At 34.8% G+C, this 18457-nt stretch overlaps 1 pseudogene; it reads left to right on the top strand.

The window, feature by feature from the left end:
- LOC132740177 (DNA-directed RNA polymerases I, II, and III subunit RPABC1-like) overlaps positions 1–17094 on the top strand; it is a 37881-nt pseudogene extending 20787 nt beyond the window's left edge.
- Positions 17095–18457: the final 1363 nt, after the last annotated feature.

Genomic DNA, 18457 nt, shown 5'->3' with positions numbered 1-18457 from the left:
TAATTATTCAACTCAAATTTGACATATGGGGTTATGTCAAAGGATATCGCGCAGGTCTAAGTTTGGAATTTGGTCATGGTTCGATGATTTTTTGGTAGAGTTATGTCCCTGCACTTTGAAATATAATATAGATACATCTTAGGAATAAAGCGAGCTTTAATGTTTGAATTTGGTCTGGTTCAATGATTTTGGACAAACTTATCTTTTCCTGAATGTTGGAAAATTTTGAACTTTCAGTTTCATACTTCATACTTTTGTGAAATGTATGTAGCCGCTTATTGGCTACAAATCATGCCAATTATGCTATTTTTCAAAAAGGTTAAGACTGAATTTAATTTCAGTGCCTTGAGATATGGTATAAAATAGTTTGTGGTTAACATTGAAAAAGTTTTAGGGCTTTGAACTTAAATGAAAAATAATTTGTGCAAACAATTTGAACTAAATATAACATTTGAATTTTGGCTGCATGCGGGGGCATCCGTGGCATGATGACACATTTCTAGTTGTTAAACTATTCTCATGCTCAAATTTAATATAAAATATTGGACAATGGATAATTTCCAACACTGAAAAGCAGTTGTTTTCTGTTGTTAGCGACCAGGGCCATCATGGCCCTTCTCGTTTAGAGTGATTTGCCCTTTTTTAAAAATTTGCAAATTTCAACTTTGTGCGCAAATAGCTCAAAAGTATTTGACCTAGAGTCTCATGAAACTTTACAGAAATGTGGATATATGTAGTATTTTTAGTAGTTACTTGCCCTGACTTAGAAAAATGAGTTTAGGCTCATTAAGGTCAAAGGTCCAGCGGTCAAATTGATCTTTAAGCTGAAAATTGGGTTTCTGGAGCATTGACGTAATTTCCATTTGGCCCACAGTGTTCAAACTTTCAAAGGATGATTGTCAATATTGGGTAGAAGATCCCATGTTTGAGGTCACAAGGTCAAAGGTCGAAGGTCACTATTACCTTAAAACTGAAACAGCTTCTTCTCAATAACTTAAGTACTAATCAACCTGCAAGCTGTAAAATTTTTAAAGGATAAACAGTCTGTCCAATACATACCCCTATTGATTTTAGGTATAAGTCAAAGGTCAGGGTCCCAATAATATTTTTACACTGGAAACATTGTACTTTTGGAGCATGACTTAAGTTCCATTTGGCCCACAGTGTTTAAACTTCATTTAGGATGATTGTTAATATATGTAGGGGACCCCTATTGATTTTAGAGTCACAAGGTCAAGGTTTAAGGGTCACTATTACCTTAAAACTGAAAACAGTTTCTGCTCAATACTTTTAGTATTAATCAACCTGCAGGTGTAAAATTTATAGGATGAACAGCATGTCCAATCATTTTAGGATCCCTATTGATTTAGGGGTCATAAGGTCAAGGTCAGGGTCACAAATGATTCTTCACACTGAAAATTGTGCTTTCTGGAGCATAACACAAGTTCATTTGGCTTACAGTGTTCAAACTTCATGAGGATGATTGCCTATATTAATAAAATCCATATCTATATTGGGCGGTCCAAAGGATCAGGTCAATATCAAAAGACCTTAATATTGTTAGCAGTTTAACAACTTGTCAACCTCATAGGATGATCACTTATATTGAGGATATGTTATACCCTGGCGTCTTTTTGTCCGTCCGTCGTAGCATTTTTAACTTACAAGATAACAACTTGATGGTGGTGCTTTGGAACCGGCAAATGTATATATAATGAAGGTTCTTCAGCTACAAAGGAGAATTGGCTTTTTGAAGGAGTAATACTTTATTTAATGTCCAATGTCTTACAAATGCTTCATCATTATAAAAAAAAAAAAAACACTTTGTTCAGTATAATGCTTCGCCTAGGGTGCTGCTACACTTTTGGGCCATATATATGCTCCGCCTAGCGATGCTCTTCTTTGTTCATATTTTGAAAGGATGATAATTTACATCTAGATTGATTTAGGGTTTTTTTCAAACTTCATCACAAGCCATAGCAATGACTTGCCAAAACTTAAATTTTTTCAATTACAAAACGCCATGACTCTTTCAAGTATATTAACTGTGTTTACATTATTATTTTGACTATCTCTTGCACCTTAACTGAGTGACTGGGTAAATATTTTTTTGAAATATTGTTACTGACAAGAATCTGAGCCGGGGGGCATAATGTTAACAAACACGTTCTTGTAGTCGCTGGTAAGAAACCGGCGACTATATTGTAACAGTTTCATATTAAACCTATGTAGGGAAAGTCGCCGTAGAAACCGGCAACCTATATATGTAACAGTTGTCAATATATATACCTATTTTAGTGAGAAGTCGCCGGTAGAAACCGGCAAACTATATTTGTAAACAGTTTCATATTAATTACCTATGGGTAGGAGAAGGTCCCGTAGAAACCGGCAACTATATTGTGTAACAGGTTTAATATTAAACCTATGTAGGAGAAGCCCTTAAAATCTGAAAATAAAAGCATATAAATTCATGTGAACAAATTAAAGACAACAATTATTTTTCAGAATCTCAAAAATTCAAAACATCATGATCAACTTTGCTCAGTGAAATGAAATCATGCCACATATTGACATCTTAAAAAGCAACATTACCAATAACATAAAACTGTTCCCTCATCCAAGCTGTAGTGCAGGATGAGGTCATTATTGGAATAAAGCCGGAGGCCGAGCATGTATACATAGCATTCCTTCCTGGAACGTATCGATTAACTCGCACTTTAAAAAGGATCAAAATCTCCGCGTAATTGAGGTATACCCATCGCACGATGCGCAGTACACCATACAATACCGCGAGTAAACCCCGGAAATTTCATATCTTTAACATGTTTTTGTTGCAAAGAAGAAATGATTTCGGGCAGAGGTAATAACAAACATAAAATAGTGGGCGCGTAGTATACATGCTCGGCCTTCCGGCTATATTCTCCATTAATGACCCTATCCTGCACTAAAGCTTGGATTGAGGGGGAACATTATTTTCATAAAGCCTTCGGCTTTCGCATGTATACATAGCATGTCTTTAAGGCAACAAAAAAACTAATTTGTGGCAACATAAAACCTGAACTGCAAAAGTAAAGTTCAACTAAAGGAAAATCATTTTAATTCCCAATACAAACTGTTAAAACAACAATCTATATAGTAAGAAAATTAACCCAAACACTTTGAATACAGCAAGTAGAGTATATACACGACACAGGATTCATAGTACACAATATCAACATGTCACTTAAATTATATAGTCTAGTAAATAAAATTGTAATACTGCTCGTCGATAAACTCAACTGTTTTAAAAACAGCCTGCGTAATAAGTCAATTATACCTATTCTAGAAGACTGTCTGTAATAAAATTTCTTAAAGTTTTTGTCCGACTTCCATTCCGCAGTTCTAAGGATAGACTTTCAAAGAACAACCCCTGCTGAAGCTGCTGATTGAGATACACCTCTAAAAGAATTGGCTTTATAAATATCCGTTATTGATACCGGAGAGTTTAAAATGTCTTTCAACCATCTGGCTATAGTACTGCTAGGTTACTTTATCAAAAGTTTGAAAAGAAATGAAATAAAGACCTAGAAATCTACAATTCTCAGTTGCCTAAGATAGCTAAAAGAGTAATGCCAAGCACATAAACTTTCCTGAGGAAAAGTGTTTCATACGTAGTAAAAGAATGACAATTTTAGAAGTTTAAGTAAATGTGGAAAAAAAAACACAATTATCTTTCTCTTGAATTAACATATCTAATCAATTCATAGCTGTTAAAAGTCTGGCTCTAGGAGTTTGCTATCGAAAATCAAAGCAACCACCTTAAAGTCAACAATTTTAAGAGTTAATTTGTCAAAGGCATAGAGTTTTCAAAAACTTCAAAACAATTGTCAGCATCCCCAAAACACTAAATATCTAAGGCCGCGGAGGTTTGAAAGTTAAAACCACACTTTCATGAAGCGAGCGAATTACTCACACGATTTGCACCCAACTGTTCCCAAAAAAACGGGAAGTCTGCAAAAGCATAGGACTTATGACTATTAATTACCGAATAGGATCTTCCTAATTTAAATAAATAAAACGATACATTACAATTTCATCTTCAGTGTATTAAGGGGATTACAACCTGACACAGTTCCAAGTACCATACTTTTCCAGCGCTTTGATAACTGCTTCTGTGTTCCCTCTTGCCATGATGATAAAATTGAAGTTGGCAAGGTCTGACGAAAAAGACCTCGACTTTTGGAGCGATTCCGTTAGATGGCTGCGGACCAAATTGAAACAAACGCTTCCCTAATGGGGTGTGTTCTTAGGACTGTGTGGCAGTACGAGCAAATCCCTGTGTCTGGTAACCTTGAGGAATGAACAACTACCATTCTAAAATAATAGGAAACCATGGTTGAGATGGCCATAAAAGGAATACTATTAGAGCCTTATCAACTTCGATGCAGTTACTACTTTATTTATGAAACTTTTGTTATTCATATTAAATGGAGGAAAACAAATGGACAAAGTCCAGACCATGGACATATTAAACGCAATTTACAGAAAAGGCTCCTGCTCTGGAAAACCATGCTTACAACCTTGTCTAATTTTGTATTTAAACGCGACGCAAACAAATCTATATCCGGTAAAAAATATTGTTTTACAAATTCTGTCAAAAACACTTTGTTTCAACACTCCATTCCGAAGAATTAGAGAAAAATTTCTAGAATAAAAATCTGCAGTATTTTCTTTTCCTGCAATATGACTGGCAGACAAACAAATATTCCTTTGAATGCACCCAAAACCAAATATTTTTAGCTAAAGAATCCATAGGTATTGAATGCATACCACCAAACTCATTTACATAGGAAACCTGCAGTTAGTATTATCACACTGCTACTTCAATATGTTTATTGGAAACAGTTAGTGTAAAGAGCCTTTAAAAACATAAAAAATTGCCAATAATTCTAAATAATTGATATTGTTGTTCGACTCCTCGAAGGTCCATCTGCCATTTGTATGCATTTGAGACTCTAGGTCTATTCCCCCCAAAAACCAGATAAGCTCGCGTCCGTTCTACATTTGATATCCACAGGTTGTGAGTCTTATAAACTTCCCTTTTTTAATAACAGTATTTTTAACCACCATTGTAACTCCTCTAAAGAGGTTGTAGATAAATTCATGGTCTGGTCAAAATCCATAGTGTTGCCAAGCAGCAAAAATTTTATCTCTCTCAAATCACGATAATGTAATTTAGCCTCAAAACAGCAAAAAAGGCATTGATAACAAGACCAATAAAAGATGCTAATTCTCTTATAAAAACATTCTTCTTTCGAAATAAGAAACTTGGCTTTAGAAATAATTTTTTTGTACTTTTTTATCAGGTAAATAGACCTTAAATTCAACGGAATCAATAATAAAACCAAAAAATATTATCCTTGAGAAGGTACAAGACTGGATTTGTCTTGATTGACAACAAAACCCTAATTGATTTCTAAAGTTTTGAACTAAAGTCATTGAATTTTTTGAACAGATAATCTTATCTTGACTCATATTCAATGAATCATCAATGTAGGTAACTGCATCGAATATCTTGTTTTTCTTAACCAAGCATAGACTGGTTTAAATATTTTTGTAAACAAATAAGGCGCAATGGAAAGCCCAAAAGGTAAACATGAAAATTCATACAAGTTCCATTCCATTGAAACTTTAAATATTTTCTATAATGTTCATGTATAGGAACAGAAAAGTATGCCTCAGACAAATCAACTTTTGTAAAGTAATCATTTCTCTGTATCAGATCTAAAACAATATTAAATGTTTCTGTTCTGAAATGATTATAACATACAAATCATTGAGATATCTAAGATTAATGACTGGCCTAAATTTACCATTAGGCTTAGCAACAATGAATAAAGTAGAGATAAACTCGTTACACTGGTGAGAAGATTGCAAAAACGGCACCTTTTTTAATAAGAGATTCAACTTCATCATTAACAATTTTCCACTGTTCACTTCAAAGGGAATTCTTTAGGTATTTTATTCTGAAAAGGTTTCTTTACAAAATCAATTTTATAACCAGAAACTACTCCTAGAATCCAAGGATCATTTGTGTATTTTTTCCATTGGTCTAAATGTAATTTTATTTTTCCAACTGAACTTACCTTATTTAAGCCTGATCGTTTGGGGCTGTAGCAGTTGCAGTACAGGTACAGATCTTCTAAAAGGTCTGGATCTTGGCATATTCCTATTATACTGACCTCTTGACTGGTAAGGCTGAGTTCTAGAGATGAACCTAGATGAATAAGCTTTTCCTAGGAAACGACCTCTGCCTCTAAAATTGCTCCCATATAATCCATATAAAAGGACTTTGTTGACTGAAGGTATTCCCCTAAGGACAACTGTACTCTCACAATTCTTTACCTCTTTACTTATGTCATCCCAAAAAGTTTAGTTTGTAACAGGCATTGAGGTTTGACAAAGACTAGCATACTTCTTTTTAAGCAATGGCCGAATAGAATATCTTCTCCGAAGAGAAAGATTATACTGTATTTGTCCTAGGACAGTAAACAAGTCACACATTACATTCTTAGCGTCTGGAGATATATTACCCTTAATCAACTCGGCTAAATTAATTTACTGTGCCAAACCGCGGTATGCCACTAAAATTTGAATGTTAACTAACATCTTATCATTCAAATGAGACTTTTTGTCCAAAATTTTCCAAATTTCTTGATTCACTAAAAGGTGGGCTAGCCATTTCGCAGTTCTCAGGCACCTTATACTCATTTGTAAGGGGATCTGTATCGCAAAAGAGCTGTACAAGAGGTATTGATCAGCTCAGCCAACTTAGTAGAAACAGCTTTGCCTTTTAAAGGAACCTTCAATTTTTGGCATAGCCCAATCAATTTCATCCGAAGATAAAAAATTGTTATTTTGGTCACTTTTAGTCGAACCATCATCAAAAAGTGCCTGAGAAAACCCTCTAGAAAAGGGAATCACGACTATGTGTCTGAATAGACTGAACACCAGCATGTTCATAATTACCAGAATCATCTTGTTCAAAAGGGGCATATTCATTGTCAGATACATTATCTGCATCGACCTGAACAGTAATATTAGGTCTAACAGACAAATCTTTTTCGGCAAAATAAAACGTCATCGTCATTATAAACAGGATTCGAATCCACCTGTTGTATGCCGAGCAAACTCCTAAGAGATGCAATGTCAGCGGCTGACAACTTCGAAACATCTAATAATGGCCTGTCCGAAGACTTCTCCGAAGAGATTTTGGCCCAGAACTCTTATTTACCACATGAACTGTGGACTTTAAGGACTTACCTTTGGGTTTTTTAGACTTCGTTACATTTTTTGACCGCCGAGGAGGTTTAGACGTTTTAGGCATGTCAGACTCAGAAAATCCAGAAAAACCCTCTTCCGAAGAAGAACATAGCGGATAAAACATCATCCATGACAAAAACAAATAACAAGGTATACTTTACCTACCAAAAAATTAAAAGGTATAACCAGAAAGTAAGCGTAAAATAACCAACACTACGTAACATCGAAACGCCAGAAAAGATATGAAATTTCCGGGGTTTACTTCCGGTATTGTATGGTGTACTGCGCATGTGCGATGGGGTATACCTCATTACGCGGGAGATTTGATTCTTTTTTAAAGTGCGATTTAATCGATACGTCCAGGAAGGAATGCTATGTATACATGCGAAAGCCGAAGGCTTTATGAAAATAATGAATCAATAACATATCCCCAAGGATCAGCCATTGAATATTAGGGTTACTTTTACTTTTTTCTATGTGTCAAGCATTGCTATTTTATAATATATAAATCATGAATGATATTTGAAATGACACTTTAAAATTATTTGGTTGTTTATATTTTATGAGACCTATTATATTACATTATTTTATCTAATTATAAACAAATTCTCCCTTGTCTTTCGTAAGAATCACGTGACTACATGTTTATATTTGTTGTATATCGTTATAAAATCTATTAATAGTAACAGATTGCTGATAAGACATACAGGTAACTTGTTAATGGTTGGCAAAAGGTGTGGTAGCCGATAAGATGCAAATCATTGTAATTTTGTACAGATAATTACATAAGTTATTTTTCATTAATCAGTTTCATACTTTATATCAATAGAAAAACCTGTTAACTCATATTTTACACATTAAAAATAAATTTTCAAAACCTTTTCCTTTCTTCTTGTGGTCCTTTCTGTCAAACTTTGGACAAGAAAGTTCAATAGTTTAGTTTAGGTTGAACATCCCAAAATAATTTTATGCTTAAGAGGCACATTATTGAAATATATAATGATAATCGTTGATTTCGGTATATTCCGTCGGTTTCCGTCACGCAGGTTTCCAAAACGGTATGACAATCGTAATAAATACATAGAAAAAAATAATAAACTATCTTTGTGTTGATAGTTTATTGCACTGAAAGGCAATTAAACGTTAATTTTATATATTGTATGTAACGATGGGAATACATGTATTGATTTCAACTAAGGCAATTAAACGTTAATTTTATATATCGTATGTAACGATGGGAATACATGTATTGATTTCAACTAAATTATATATTTTTTCTATAGCACATAATAATGATGTACAACACTTTTACAGTAAAATTGTATTGTTTCATGAAATAATTAAACATATATATATTTTCATAGTCACTTTGCAAATATTCGATGATCGGTAAATAAATATTTGTCGGTAATTATCTGAATCTGAACTAGTAACCTATACGGATTTCAATGTATGGTACAACAGTATATGTTTAAAGTACATTTACAAGAAGAATTACCAGCATAGCACTAAGTCTTGCCTTACAAGCCTCAGTGGCAAACATTACTCAACTGATTGTTCCTCTTATTTTTATACTTGAACCATTAAACTTATATTTTCTTAAATTTATGATAATACAATCATTTTTCTATCCGGCGACTTGATGCTTTAGCATCAAAATCTCTACTTGTTTCCCTTGTAACTGGCTATTACTTTGTTATTAATGGATTTACTTCAAATTAAGTCACAACATTCTTTAGGATATTATCTCTATGTTTATCAAACTCAAATTGACCTTGGCTCATTTATGACCTTGACTTAGAGAGTGAAATTATTGTATTTTCAATGCTTTTTGCTATAATTGACTGTAACTTGTTAATTAATAAACAGATTATCTTCATACCTTTTGAACAAGACCAAGGTTGAAATGACTTTGACCTTCAGCTTAATATGACCTTGACCATCAAGGTACAATTATTGAATTTTGGTTAAATTGTCATGATTTTGTTATTTATGTACGAATTTGATGCATACTTGGACAAAACAAGACTTTACACTAGAGTTGGGTACCGCCCTTTAGGAAAATACCACGGTATACCACGGTTTTTTCCTAAAAACCACGGTATTAACCGCGGTATACCACGGATTTTCATTGTACGCTATAGGTTAATTTTTATCTCTAAAATAAGTATCAAGGTAGGCTGATATAGAATTTCAAATATCAAAATTAAGCAGATCTATAAAATACAGATTAATCAAAGCATCATTTAACTTTTTTTCATAAGGTACTTTCGCATGTTGACAATCAAAAATTAATTGGGTCATGGATAAGTTCTTGTTGTTTTTTTTTATTATATATTGGTCTCTTTCAACATTAAACAACTGTTATATAAATTGCATAGTTGAAATGGAAAAATAAAATGTTTTTATTGCTTATTGATTAATAAAATAATAGGTCAAATGCACGTTAGCCGATGACAAATATTTATTTGTCGGTTAATTTTATAACAGAGTCCCAGCTGCTATTGTAAATTTTTTATTGCAAGAGCTAGTTTAATTAATCTGTGTCAGAAACCAAAACAAACATGTACCCCAAAAGCAAATTAAAATTATCACATAGAAAAAAGCTGACCATGTTGCTGCTTAATTAATATTCATTAGTTGAACGAACATTACTTTTAATCCAGTTTCTACGCCGTTCTATAATTAGTTAATTGCCATGCGCATGCAGTAAGTGCGTGACGTAAGGAAAACCCCTAGCCTGATTGGTCGCTATTTATATAAATACTTAAAATAGTAACACCCTAATTTTATGCAAGCTTGGAATGCCCTCATGAATTATCAATCTTTACGATTAGTTTTCGTATCAAATAAGCGATATTTGGACAAGTAAATGTAAGTCGACAATTCTTGCTTCTTCAACTGAAATCATGCAAGTCGACGATTCTGGCTTACATGCGGTAATCGATAAAGCATTCAATTTTCGCTAAGAACTATCGAAGAATGATAACAGTCGGCGAAAGTTGTTTGCAAAAAGGTTAACTCAAAGAAACATTGACATATACAACAGAAAAAGTTTTTTAATTTAGTACATTTTACGGATCTGTAATTGCTTTAAATTAGAGCTAAAAGTACCGGTTTTCCAGGTCTGTACCGCGGTACGTACCGCAGATGTCTCGGACCGTGGTTTACCGGTATACCGGTTAAACTGCGCACCTCTACTTTACACCAAATAAATATATTGAATAATTAAGATGTGATGTTGACCTGTAATTGACCTTGACCATGAAAGTCAAATAAATGAAATTTTCTTGTTTTTAGAGCACAAAGTGCTCAAGGGTGAGCATTTGAAATCAGTCTGTGTCCATCATGTGTTGTTGATGGTATCTTTTTTTTTATCAACTTCTCCGATACTTATAGGCCAATATTGTTAAACCTGAGCCAAAATGTTCCTGGAATGAATCTAAAAAAACTGACTTTCCATTGACTTCCACAGCAACCACTGACTTTTCATAGTAACCATAGATTTCCATAGCAACCATTGACTTCCCATAGAAAACCAGAGACTCACATAGCAACTATTGACTTTCATGGCAACCATAGACTTCTTTAGCACCCATTCACATTCCAAAGTATCCATTGACTTTCCAAAGCAACCATGACTTTCCATAGCAACCAGTGATCTCTATTGCAAGCATATGACTTCCCATAGCAACCATTAACTTCCATAGCAACCACTGGATTTCCATTATAAGCAAACATAAACTTCAATAGCAACTAGCAACATTCTACAGCTACAAAAGACTTTCATAACAAACAATGACTTAAAAAGCAGTAAGTGACTCTAATAGCAACCATTGACATTCTATAGCAACAATTTACTTTCCATAAGAACCATTGACTTTCTGTAGCAAGCAATGGCTACCATAGCAACTGTTTGATTTCCATAGCTAACATTAGCTTTCCATGACAATGAGTAAATCTACCATTTAATTTTAAAGCATTCACTGACTTCCATTCTGATTGTGTATAGCAACCAATGACTTCTTTAGTGACTATTGTTTTCCTTAGCAATAGCAACCAGTAATGTTTTACACATGCACTATTTTAGATACAAATATGATCTTTGTGATATAAGTTTAAGACTTAGATTATGTATCACCTTTCATGTATAGTTTGCAATATTATTAATTCAGACGAGCGATATGAGGGCCATCATGGCCATCTTGTTTGAACAATTTTTACTGACAAGAATGGTGGGGGCGCATTTGCATTTATTAAACATGTTCTTCTTTTTCTCATAATTTTTGTTTTCCTGTACTGTGTCCAGTATTCAATAATTCCAGCATGACAACTTTTTGTAAATAATTGCATCAGTGTTTAATATTTACTTATGTTGTGCAAATTTGGAAACCTGTGGAAAATAAAGCAACACTAAAAGCCCTCATTTTCAAATTATATATGATATGGGTATATTGTTTAAAATAAGTTTATTTTGAACTTGATAATGATTTTCTCATTTAAGACCAGATGTTTGTTTTCTTTCCTGAGGATGAAAAGGTTGGCATAAAAACTATAAAAACATATTGTGAAAGAATGCAGCAAGAAAATATAACACGAGCCATCATTGTTGTACAAGTTGGGATGACACCTTCCGCAAAGCAGGTCAGTTCATAATTAATAAATTTAACTACAGTAATAAGGACTCTTAATCTTCTATTTAAGTGTATGGGTAAAAGTTTTCTGGAATAGTCCAGAAGTTCCCTTGAGTGAGACCTAAAACAACTGGCCCATTTGTTTTTTTCCGTGTTATTAAATTAAAAAGTCATTTTGTGCATTACGAACGATCAAAAAAGTAGTGGACTTTAGGTTTACCCTCCATCTGTCTGTCTGTCTGTCTGTCAGTCCATCTGTAAGTCCGTCCACAAAACTGGATTCCATAATAATGCAAAAATTACTGAAAATATTTTTATGAAACTTGATATATACATAGATGGCAGTCTTGAGATTATGCTTGTCTTTTTCTTTTCTTCCTATGTTGAAAGCCGTTACTGTGGCAACAAATAGACTGAAAATATGGCAAATTTAACACATAAACTGGATCCAGTAATAACACAAATTTTTTTTGAAAATTGATATATGGGTAGATGGCAGTCTGGAGATTACGCATGTCTTTTTCTTTTTTTCCCATGTTGAAAAATTTGGTTGCTAAGAAAAAATGGGTTTAAAATTGGCAAAATTAACATATTTGGTTTACTAAAAATACCAAACTGAGCGACCTTTTCAAGATTTCTGATTCAAGTTTTTACGCTTTCTTATGCCCCTGAAGGAGGCATATTAAAATCGCCACAGTCTGTCTGTCTGTCCATCCGTTCATCTGTCGGGGCAAAAGAGGACATTGTTTTTGGGTACCCTTGTAACACACGAGAGGACACGTGTTGGGTAATTCTATTCATTCTGTCAGTATTGTTGGGGTACTTTTTGTGTTGCCTCTACGGAGTAGTGGCGACATATAGGGATCACTTTCCGTCGTCTGTCTGTCCATCCATCCGTCTGTCCGTCCGTCACAAAACTTGTCCGGACTACCCCTCATAAACTACTGGTGCAATTTTCATCCCTTACAGGAATGATCAGTACAAGTCTAGTTGTGCATTTTATCAGCATTTTCCGGTTCAATGATTTTTGTTAGAGTAATGGCCCTTTAATAATTTTTATTTTTTTTTTTTTTTTTTTTTTTTTTTTTTCTTTTTTTTTTTTAAAGTTTGTCCGGACTACTTCTCTTATACCACTAATGCAATTTCAATGAAACTTTACAGGATTGATCTGTAGCTCAAGTCCTTGCGCATGTTGCACGGGTTTTCCTGTTGAATGATTTTTGGCTGAGTAATGGCCCTTTGATAAAAAGGGTGTTTTTTTTTTCTGTGTGTTGCCAGATACACAAAAGCTTGTCCGGACTTACTCCTCATAAACTACTGGTTTAATTTTTATCCAAACTTTACAGGAATGATCAGTACCAAGTCTAAAGTTGTGCACTGTCCGTCTGTCTGTCCGTATTTCACAAAACTTGTCCCAACATGAAATTGGCCATTATGAGGCGACACATGTGATCACTGATCGCTCTTGTGTTCTCTTATTGGGTACTTTTAAACAAAAGAAGTACCCAATAAATGACCATTTCGTACAAACGTCCGTCTGTCTGTGGGTCCCACTTCATTTATGTCCGGACTGTTACTTTGTCATACATCAAGGGATTTTAAAATAATTTGGCACAATTGTCTACCACATCAAGACGATGTGTCATTTCCAAGAACCACATCTCTTCCTCAAAGGTCAAGGTCACACTATCATTTTGAAGTTTCACATTATCACAATTAGAATTAATAGGTACACACAATGGTGTTCGGACTGAAATTTTGTAATGCATCGAATGATTTTAAAATAACCAGGCATAAATGTCTACCACATCAAGACGATGTGTCGCTTCCAAGAATTAAGTCTCTACCTCAAAGGTCAAGGTGACATTAACGTTTTGAAGTTTCACATTATCACAATTAGAATTAATAGGTACACACAATTGTGTCCGGGCTGTAACTTTGTCATGCATCAAAGGATTTAAGAATAACTTGGCATAAATGTCTACCACATAGAGATGATGTGTTGCGTTCAAAAATCACGCCCCTACCTCAAAGGTCAAGGTCACGCTAACATTTTGAAGTTTCATTTTATAACAATAAGTTTTTATAGGTACACAAATTTGTGTCCGGACAGTAACTTTGTCATGCATGGAAGGATTTTAGAATTACTTGGCATAAATGTGTACCACATAAGAATGATGTGTCGCGTCCAATAATCTCGTCCCTACCTCAAAGGTCAAGGTCACACTATCATTTTGAAGTTCACATTATTGCAATTAAGAGTAAATAGGTACACACATTCGTGTCTGGGCTGTAACTTTGTCATGCATCGAATGATTTTTAAATAACTAGGCATAAATGTCTACCACATCAAGACAATGTGTCGCATCCAAGAATTACGTCCCTACCTTCAAGGTCAAGGTCACATTAACATTTTGAAGTTTCACTTTATCACAATAAGAGTTTATAGGTACACACATTTGTGTCTGGACTGTAACTTTGTCATGCATGGAAGGATTTTAGAATAACTTGGTCAAAAATGTGTATCACATAAAGACGATGTGTCGCGTCCAATAATCTGACCCTACCTCAAAGGTCAAGGCCACACTACCATTTGGAATTTCACTTTATCACAATTAGAGTTTATAGGTACACACATTCGTGTCCGCACTGTAACTTTGTCATGTATCAAAGGATTTTAAAATATCTAAGCATAAATGTCTACCACATCAAGACGACATGTTGCGTCTAAAACCCATGCCCCTACCATCAAGGTGAAAGTCACACTTAAAGTTTGAAGGTACTCATTCTCTCGAGAAGAGTTTGAAGATACACATTCATGTCTGGACTGTAACTTTGTCATGCATGGAAGGATTTTAAAATAACTTGGCACAAATGTCTACCACATCACGACAATGTGTCGCAGCTAAGGCTCATATCCGTCTGTCCGTCCCTACTTACACAAAAGTCATGCATTGGGGGATTTTGAAATAATTTGGCACAAATGTCTATCTCATAACAACATTCTGTTGCGTTCAGGAACCACCTCCATTCTTCAAAGGTCAAGGTCACACTTATATTTTGAAGGTTCACGCTATCACAATTAGAGATAACGGGTACAATAATACAAAGATCTATATTAAGCAATTAAATACTTTCATTCTCTTTTCTTTTCATACTACATGCATGTATAAGAAACCTTTTCGGGCATTTGTCACTTGGGTGACAGCTCTTGTTCACTCTAATTTCTTTATTATGCCCCCATTTCGAAGAAAAGGGGGTATATTGCTTTGCACTTGTCGGTCCGTCGGTCCGTCGGTCCGTAGACCAAATGGTTTCCGAGTGATAACTAAAGAACCCTTAGGCCTAGGAACTTCAAACTTGGTATGGTGATTGGTCATGACCAGTAGATGACCCCTATTGATTTTGGGGTCAAGGGGTCAAAGGTCAAGGTCACATTGACCTTGTAAGCAAAAACGGTTTCCGATCAATAACTAAAGAACCTTAAGGCCTAGGAACTTCAAACTTGATATGGTGATTGGTCATGATCAGTAGATGATCCCTATTGATTTTGGGATCAAGGGGTCAAAGGTCAAGGTCACATTGACCTTGTAAGCAAAAAACGGTTTCCGATCAATAACTAAAGAACTTTAAGGCTTAGGAACTTCAAACTTGGTATGGTGATTGGTCATGATCAGTAGATGACCCCTATTGATTTTGGGGTCAAGGGGTCAAAGGTTCAAGGTCACATTGACCTTGTAAGCAATAATGGTTTCCCCGATCAATAACTAAAGAACTTTAAGGCCAAGGAACTTCAAACTTGGTATGGTGATTGGTCAATGATCAGTAGATGACCCTATTGATTTTAGGGTCAAGTGGTCAAAGGTCAAGGTCACATTGACCTCCTTGGGTAAAAACGGTTTCTGATCAATAACAAAAGAACCCTTAGGCCTAGGAACTTCAAACTTGGTATGGTGATTGGTCATGACCAGCAGATGACCCCTATTGATTTTGGGGTTTAAGGGGTCAAAGGTCAAGGTCACATTGACTTTGTAGGTAAAAACGGTTTCCGATCAATAACTAAAGAACCCTTATGCCTAGGAACGTTCAAAACTTGGTATGGTGATTGGTCATGACCAGCAGATGACCCCTATTGATTTTGGGGTTTAAGGGTCAAAGGGTCAAGGTCACATTGACCTTTGTAGGTAAAACGGTTTCCGATCACTAACGAAAGAACCCTTAGGCCTAGGGACTTCAAACTGATATGGTGATTGGTCATGATCAGTAGATGACCCCTATTGACTTTGGGGTCAAGGGGTCAAAGGTCAAGGTCACATTGACCTCTTAGGTAAAAACGGTTTTCCCGATCAATAACTAAAGAAACCCTTAGGCCTAGGAACTTCAAAACTTGGTATGATTATTGGTCATGACCAGCTGATGACCCCTATTGATATTGCGGTTAAGGGGTCAAAGGGCAAGGTCACATTGACCTTGTAGGTAAAAAAAATGCTTTCAAATCAATAACTTAAGAACCCTTTGCCTAGGAACTTCAAAACATGGTATGGTGATTGGTCATGACCAGCAGATGGACCTATTGATTTGGGGTCAAGGGGTCAAAGGTCAAGGTCCACATTGACCTTGGTATGTTAAAACGGTTTCCGATCAATTAACTAAAAACGCTTAGGCGCTAGGAACTTCAAAACTTTGTATGATGATTGGTGTGACCAGCAGATGACCCCTATTGAGTTTTGGGTCAAGGGGTCAAAGGTTAAGGTCATGACCAGTTAGATACTTGATAACCCTTATTAATTGTTTTGATCACTGGGTCAGAAGTCATAATAAACCTTATCACTGACTAATTGGCTGCTGATAGGGGGCAGATACATGTTTTTACAAACATATCTTGTTTTTTTCATCCTTTCACCTGACCACAATTATAGCCGTTTCAACCTGACCACATATAGCGATTTCACCTTTTTGTGTGTGTTCTGTCTGTGTGTATGAGTTGTGGGCACCATGACAATGTTCTTTAACGATTCCACTGTTTTACAGCTGTAAAAATAAAAGCTCATTTATTGACTTAATATTTTCAGGCTTTAGTTAACATGGCCCCGAAGTATATCCTAGAAACAGTTTTCTTGAGTCAGAGCTCCTCAATTCAATATTACAGGAACACATGGTAAATGCTTCTTTGTTTTGGCTATGATTTTATTTGCCTCCGCGATTTGTGGTTTTGAGGGTAACGTTTTGATTTTCTTTTATTGGAGATATCTAGAGACCTTAAATTCTCTGAACAAAATATTTTCTTGGTATTGGATGCAAGCTTTTTTGACATTAGAGTCTTAAATTCCACTTCAATTTAAAAAGGGTCAAAATTTTCGGGAATTTAGGGGAAATTTTAATCTTGTTATTTTAGTGAATGATTTGAAAAGGTAAATGGTTGCATTTTGAAATTTAACCCAAACTTATGCTGTTTTACTACTTTTTTAGTTTGACTATTTTTTGAGCTCACCTTGCCCACATAGTATAAGTGGGGCTTTTAGGATGGCCAATCAACTTGCGTCCAGCGTCTGTCCACATTTTATTCAAAAAAGTACATCTTCTATAATACCACTTGGCCAATATTAACTGGAAACTTGGCAGGAATACTCTTTGTATGAAACTTTATCAAGATTGTTCCCAAAAGAATTTGCCCAATTTAACTCTGGTTGCTATGGCAACTAAATAGAAAAAAAACTTAAAAAGTTCTTATACTTCAAAATGGGAAAGGGTAGAGCTTAGATATTTCCCACACAAAGGCATTAAGCTTGTTGGTTTCTACCAAAAGTATATTCAAATTATGGTTTCTAGAGTTGGCAAATTGGTCTCTGTTTTTTGGGGGTTAAAGGGTTTTTTTATTGGCAAGGTAGACTTTCTTTGTTTAAGGATAAATTGAGATCAGTGTAAATCTTTTTATTTTTTGTCTCAAACAGAACATTGTTTATGATGATTTGGTCTGTTAAAGCATTAGGGAAAGATTGAAAAGGTTTGTTGAATGTGAATGTTAATTCAAATCAGAGCCAATGGGAATAGCAACAAAATTTGAAGAGCTACAAAAGTTGGGAAGTTGAAATTTTCCCCATTCAGTAATGGATTCTTTTCCATTAATTTTGTAACACCATCAGAAAGGAGACTGGTGTCCATTTCCAGAAATACAATGGTAAAAATATTTTGGTTCTTGACAATTGACTTGCACATTTTATTGTTGTAAGATATTTCACAAAGAAACAAAGTGAAAACAAAAAAATTTGTATTTTTTTTACACAAAATTAAGCTGTTAAGATAAAGTTTAATTTTACTGTTATACGGATATTTTATATTGACATCCTTGCGGTTTTGCAGGAAAAATTCATATTTTATTATTTCAAGATAACCTTTTCAAGAATGAATTTTTTTAAATGAATGAAACTTTCATTAGCTCACCTGACCATTGCCTTGCTCAGGGTGAGCTTTAAGGATCGATGATTGTCCGTCGTCTGTTAACATTTAGTTGTTAACACTCT

Source organism: Ruditapes philippinarum, unplaced genomic scaffold, assembly GCF_026571515.1.
Source record: "Ruditapes philippinarum isolate M1 unplaced genomic scaffold, ASM2657151v2 ctg13290_1_1_1_1, whole genome shotgun sequence".
Classification (NCBI taxonomy): domain Eukaryota; kingdom Metazoa; phylum Mollusca; class Bivalvia; order Venerida; family Veneridae; genus Ruditapes; species Ruditapes philippinarum.
This window is presented reverse-complemented; position numbering and strand designations above follow the sequence as displayed.